General features: G+C 39.6%; 1 pseudogene; it reads left to right on the top strand.

Moving 5' to 3' along the window:
- Positions 1-806: 806 nt before the first annotated feature.
- On the top strand, positions 807-1,063 carry LOC102926042 (diphthamide biosynthesis protein 3-like; annotated as a pseudogene).
- The last annotated feature ends 6,066 nt before the right edge of the window (positions 1,064-7,129 follow it).

The following is a 7,129-nucleotide window of genomic DNA, read 5'->3' as shown; positions in this document are numbered from 1 at the left end:
TTCAGTTTAGAATGTGCATGGGACTATTGAGTATGTGAATGATTGTGTCTCTGATCCTTGTGCCTTACCTTGGGAGTTTCCTTATGTGTTGCTTTGGTTTGGGTTTTTGTTTTACTTTTTTTGTTTGTTTTATTTTGTGTTGTTTTGTCATGTTCAACTTTGTTGTATACCCTAATAAACTTGTCTCAAGATCAGAGGACAGAGCCAGTTACTGCATTAGACCTAGGAATCAGGCAGTGGTGGCACACATCTTTAATTCCAGTACTTGAGGTCTCATGTTTTTGCTTGGAAAGCACACACACCTTTAATCCCAGGAAGTAATATGGTAGGGCAGAGAAAGGAGTATAAGGTGTGAGGAAACAGAAACTCACCCTCTTCAGGCTGAAGATTTTATAGTGGTAAGAGCTAGTGACTGTCTGATCAGTTTTCCTGATCTTTCACCTTTCACCTTGATATCTGGCTCTGTGGTGTTTTTTTGTTGTTGTTGTTGTTTTTGGTTTTTTTTTTATTAAAAGACCATTTAAGATTCGAACAAGAAAACAAGAGTTTGTTCTTTGAGAAAACAGCAAGACAGAGAAAATCTTATTCAAATGAATTAAAAGACACAGACTGTCCAAATCAACAAAATAAGAAAAAAATAGGTGACATAACAGCAGACAAAGCAGAATGATGGAGAATCAGCAGGTCATACTTTAAGTACCTGTACTTCTTGCCCATGGGAAATGATAGTCCCTGCTCCCATGTGGCCCTGGAAGCCCATGCCTGCCCTGCACAGGCAGAGTTAGAAAAACTGATGCATTGTTAACATGGTGAACATAGTGATGTTTCACAACTAGATTGAAATCAAGGACTTTCAATACGATGAAGGCTCGGAGAGAAACATTTCTATCCCTGCCCCTGTGGCGATAACTTCTTCATCACCAACCAAGATTTGGAGAATGGAGATGTGGCAATATGTCCTAGTTGCTCTCTCATTATAAAAATGATTTATGACAAAGATCAGTTTATGTGTCAAAAAACAGTCCAAGCACCTCCAACCAACAAAGAGTAAGTTAAATGCTGAAGAAGCCCCTGGGAACCCAAATCCTGAGCAGCAGGGAAAGAGCCCAGGTCGATGGATCAAGTGCTGAGTAACCAACCTCTTCACACGACAGCAGTCTGTAGTTTGCTCTTCTGTGGGTGTGGATCTTCAGCTGCTGAATTCATCATAAAAAATGAGCCTCTGACATGTCAGACCTGGATTTCACACTCACATGGAATTGGAAGGATTCCTAATTGTCCATCTAAATTTAAAGGAAGAGCCTTAAAAAGCAGTGCTTTTTCTTTCTTTCTCTCAGTTGCACCATTTGAATATCTTAAAATTAATTCATCTTCTGAAAACAACATCATCCACTTCAATCTTAAAGCTCTTTATTAGATTTTTAAAATATTTATTATTTTATTTTTAATTATGTGTATGTGTGTATTTGTATGGGGGTATGTGCATATGAGTACAGTTGCCCAGGAAGGCTAAGGCACCGGATCTTCTGAAGCAGGAGTCACAGGCAGTTGTGAGCCACCTGACATTGGTTCTGGGTCCCAAACTTGGGTCCTTTGAAAGCACTACATGTTCCCAATCTCTCTCTCAGTCTCTCCAGCCCAAGAAGGTCTATTTTTTAAAAAAATTGCATTTTGGCCAGGCGGTGGTGGCACATGCCTTTAATCCCAGCACTTGCAGGCAGATCTCTGTGAGTTCAAGGCCAGCCTGGGCTACAGAGTGAGTTCTAGGAAAGGCCCAAAGCTACACAGAGAAATCCTGTCTTGAAAAACCAGAAAAAAATTTAATTTTTGACTCAGTTGCTGAGATGATTCAGATGAGGCTTTTCTCTGTCATTTGCTTTATTTGAACCTTAAGGAAATCTGTGCCTTTCCTGGCACTGCACTCTGGCTCCTCTTCAACCAGTCACCCTGATCTTTCCATGATTTCGTTGTTCATGTTCTCAGTCATTTCTGTTACCCCTCAGGCAAAGAGTTTAATCATGGTATTGGATTGTGAAGCCATGGTTTCTCTGTAGCTTCTAGTTAGTGACTAAGGAAGGAAAAGCTGGAGTGAACTGGTAAAAGAAACAGCACCTGATACTTTGTTTGTCCCTTAGGGTAGGATAGGATAAAGAGAAACACAGCCAATGAAAGTAAAACTGGCATCAGTGAGAGGCTTGAAGTCTTCCAACTTGGCAAATTAATATACATGAATAATTTTGCAAGGTTGGAACAATTATTTCTGTAACTGGGCCTTTATTTCATGAAATGACTGAAGGGATTGCATTTCAGACTGGGGTTAGGTTGAGTCTTCATATGGCAGTATTTGTAACATATCACACCCTGTGTCAACCCTAGTCCTAATAAGTGACATCCCCACAAAGAGGATGAGCTTGAAACTGAGAGCTGGCTTTAAATGAACATGCCCATGAGGGCACACCTAATGAAGCTGCACATAATGCATGTCCAAATCAGACGTGCACTCCTGTTGAGTGATACTTCCTTTGAAAAACAGAAATATGTGAAGCTGGACTGCTAGTCTTCCTTCACCGCATTGTGAGAGTAGCAACAAGTAGACTTACCTATGAAGAAATTTGAAAAGTTCCTTTGTAAACAAAGCTTTGTTGTGAATGCATAAAATTATCAAAGTGTACTGGTACCCCGCAGATTTGGGTATATCTGCTGCTCTTAAAAAATAGCCAGTAGGGATTGAAGATATGGGTCATGGGTTAAGAGCACATGCTGCCCTCCTAAAGGACCTGTGTTCAATTTGTTTTGTTTTGTTTTGGTTTGCTTTTTTTGTTTGTTTTTGTTTTTGTTTTGCTTTGTTTTTAGAGACAGGGTTTCTCTGTGTAGTTTTGGTGCCTGTTCTGGATCTCTCTCTGTAGACCATGCCAGCCTTGAAATCACAGAAATCCACCTGGTTCTGCCTCCCAAGTGCTGGGGTTAAAGGCATTCTCCATTGTTGCCTGGCCTTATTCTTAGCACTCATATACCAGCTCACAACTGTCAGTAACTCCAGTTCCTGGACCTATGTAGACACCAGGCATGCATGTGGTGCACATACAGAGATACAGAAAAAACACCCATACAGCTATATAAAATGCTATTATAAAAGAAAGAAACTAGCCAATAAATATAACCTCTGATTGGAGGTTTAAATTAAAATATATAACCAATTTTTGTTTTAATGATGAGGACTGTGCAGTTCTAGATAACCATTATGCTGAGACAAAGTAAGTTAAACATTGCCAGAGTGTGTTGTACATTACATGTCACATTTCTTTGTTTTCTGTCAGAGGTGGGAGGTGTTCATCACAGAGTCTTGGACATGCTGGGCAAGTGCTCTAGTTCTGGTTTGGGTCTCCAGCCAGTACATTTTAATAGGATAGAAAATCTTACTGCTGTTTGATGCCCCCCAAATAATCTTAGAGGGCAAAGTCACTGCTCAGATAGACAGAGAAGGGGACTGGTAAGAATGAGCTACACAGAAGCAGACTGTCCTCTGATCATATCAGTGGCCTTGGAGATTCCACTAACAGACTTCCTCTGCTGTGGATTAATTTCACAGAGAGCAGATTCATTGATATAGTTTTTCTGTTAACACAAAGCAGCAGGAAAAAGTCCAAGTTGAGACACCTCAGGAGAGAAAAGCATGTTCAGACTGCCAGGCAGTGATTGGTTGGAGTGAGTATGATTTTGTCTTTAAAGCAACTGAGCAAGTTTAGAAACTATAAAAGGAACACCACCTGTTTGTTTTGTGTTAAACAAAAAAATTAAGGCCATTCAGATGTGACTGGAGTCCCAGACTTTTCCAGAGAAACTCTGAGAACTAGTAAGTGGACCAGCTCTGTCTCATATGCTCTGTAGTCTTTGCCAGGGCCTATGGATTCCTCATCTGTGCCTTCAAGACACAAGGACAGGTGATCTCTCTGCTGTCAGTTCATTTCAGATGTAGCTTCTTGTCAGGACTAAAACCTTTATAAACTGAAAACTATCATGAATCACAACCAATGGAAGGTCCATTTTTCTTCAATAACATTATCACACTTCACACTTCAAAGTGTGTAAAGTTGTAAGTTCTTGAAAGGATTCTGCATATATGTTCACATATGCATTCAGATACAACCAACAATCTTTAGAACTGTATGTATTAATTCATTAGAATTACTTGCACTGCTAAGCTAATAAAATGAGATCATGCAAATTCATGTTTTCATGTCATTCTTATTCCTCCAAATAGCAAAATTTTACATTAAAGGTTTTTGGTGTCATGATTTTACATGAGATAGAACTCTTAACTTTGGCCCATTGTGAGTAGATTTCTAGTATGGCTGTTTTAGTGGTTGAAGTATGGGATGGGTTTAGAGGTTCTTTGCCTCCTCAAACATCTGAAATGAAGGCTCAAACATTGTAAACATACCAAGGAAAATTACTTTGAACAGAAGGCTGACTAGAAAAGAGGCCACATGGAGGAACATACCCAAGGGCTCCAGGTTATGGCTGGGTCTTCTTTTCATGGGTTCTCAGGAGGAGTTTGCTTAAGAGGGATGTAGTTTGGATGATTTTCTATTTTGATTAACAGACTGAAGTATATAACTACTTCTATGCTGTGCTTATACCCAAACTGTTTCTGATTTTAATCATATGCACACTGAATGCTCTGTAGTCAAAAGACAGTTAGTCATAATAGGGGATTATCCATGAACGTTCACTTGGAAGACAGTTGTTTTTATTGTGCATTCAAAACTAGTTTGGTCAAGGTTGGCCTTGTTGTAGAGTAGAGACCAAAAGACCACTCACAGTGACCAAAGTGAGAATTGAGGATATGAATTAACACAGCTGGCAACTGACTGGAGAGAAACACTTCTCCAAGAACAGCACCTAATGCATTTTACAGGACAGTTTTAAAGGCAAAGAACAAAGGAAAACTACATCCTGGTTGGCAGGGTAAAGTAAAGTAAGCAAGCAGTTTAAAGAAGACACAAATAATACAACATACCTTGGGGGTAACTCTAACTAAGTAAGTGAAAGACCTATATGATGAGAACTTTAAGTCTCTGAGGAAAGAAATTGAAGATGTCAGAAAATGGAAAGATCTTCCATGCTTGTGGATAGAAAGGATTAACATAGTAAAAATGGCAATCTTACCAAAAGCAATCTACAGATTCAGTGCAATCCCCATCATAATCCCAACACAATTCTTCACAGACCTGCAAAGAACAATACTCAACTTCATATGGAAAAACAAAAAACCCAGGGTAGCTGAAAGAATCCTGTACAACAAAACTACCTCTGTAGGCAACATGATCCCTGACATAAAACTCTACTATAGAGCTATAGTAATAAAAACAGCCTGGTATTTTGCATAAAAACTGACATGTGAACCAATGGAATCAAATTGAAGAATCTGACAATAAGCCACATACCTATGAGTACCTGATTTTTGACAAGTCAGCCAAAACTGTACTATGAATAAAGAAAAGAATCTTCAACAAATGGTGCTGGCATAACTGGACATCAACATGTAGAAGATTGCCCATAGATCCATATCTATCACCATGCACACAACTCAAGTTCAAGTGGATCAAAGACTTCAATATAGAACCAGTTACACTGAACCTGAAAGAGGAGTAAATAGGAAATAGCTTTTAATGCATTGACACAGTAGACCACTTCCTAAACATAACACCAGTAGCACTGACATTGAGAACAATTAATAAATGGGACCTCCTGAAACTGAGAAGATTCTGTAAGGCAAAGGACACAATAAATAAGACAAAATGGCAGCCTACAGAATGGGAAAATATTTTTACCAACCCCACATCTGGCAGAGGGCTGATCTCCAAAATATACAAAGAACTCAAGAAACTAGATATCAAAATAACAAAAAATCTAATTAAAAAATGGGCTATAGAGCTAAACAGAATTCTCAAAGGAAGAATTTCAAATGGCTGAAAGATATTTAAGGAATTGCTCAGCATCCTTATTTATCAGGGAGACACAAAGGAAAATGACTCTGAGATACCATCTTACAACTGTAGAATGGCTACGAACAAAAGCACCACAGACAGCTTATGTTGGAAAGGATGTGGAGCAAGGGGAACACTCCTCCACTACTGATGGGAGTGTAAACTTCTACAGCCACTTTGGAAATCAGGATGACAGTTTCTCAGAAAATTTGGAATCATTCTACCTCAAGACACAGCTATTCCACTCTTGGGCATATACCCAAGGAATACTCAATCATACCACAAGGACACATGCTCAACTATGTCCATAGCAGCATTATTCATAATAGCCAGAACCTGGAAACAATCTAGATGCCCTTCAACTGAAGAATGGATGAGAAAATATGGTAAATATACAGAATGAAGTACTACTCAGCAGAGAAACAACAATGACATCATGAAATTTGCAGGCAAATAGATGGAACTAGAAAATATCATCCTGAGTGAGGTAACCCAGACTCAGAAGAACAAACATGGTATGTACTCACTCATAAGTGTACATTAGATGTAAAGCAAGGGATAACCAGACAGCAATCCACAACTCCAGAGACACTAAGTAACAGGGAAGACCCAAAGAAGGACTCATGGACTGCCAGGGGAAGGGGAAATGCATGAAGTCTCCATGAGTAAACTAAGGATGAGGTGTGGGGAATGGAAGGTAGGAGATAGGGGATGAGAGCATAAGGGAATGGGATGGTTGAACTGGAAAAGGCGAGGAGGGGGGATGCAATGAAAAAGATACCATGATAGAAAGAGACATCATGGAGATACAGAAACCCAGTACTAGGGAAGTTGCCCAGAATCCCCAAGGATGACTCCATCCTGGGCTACTAGCAATAGTGGAGAGGGCGCCTGAACTGAACTGGCTTGCTCTAGAGATCAGACTGGTGAATATCTTAACAAAAAAACAAAACTTTTCTCCAATGACTGGTGGAAGCAGATGCAGAGATCCACAGCCAATCACTAGACAGAGCTCCAGGAGTTCCATTAAAGAGAGAGAAAAGGGATTCTATGAGCAAGTGCATCAGGATCATAAGGAAACATGCAAGGATGACCAAACCTTAGGGAAATCATGAAAGCTGGATCAATGGCTGTTGAGC

Source organism: Peromyscus maniculatus, chromosome 22, assembly GCF_049852395.1.
Source record: "Peromyscus maniculatus bairdii isolate BWxNUB_F1_BW_parent chromosome 22, HU_Pman_BW_mat_3.1, whole genome shotgun sequence".
NCBI lineage: Eukaryota > Metazoa > Chordata > Mammalia > Rodentia > Cricetidae > Peromyscus > Peromyscus maniculatus.
The sequence above is the reverse complement of the archived record's forward strand: the minus strand, read 5'-3'. Positions and strand labels throughout refer to the sequence as shown.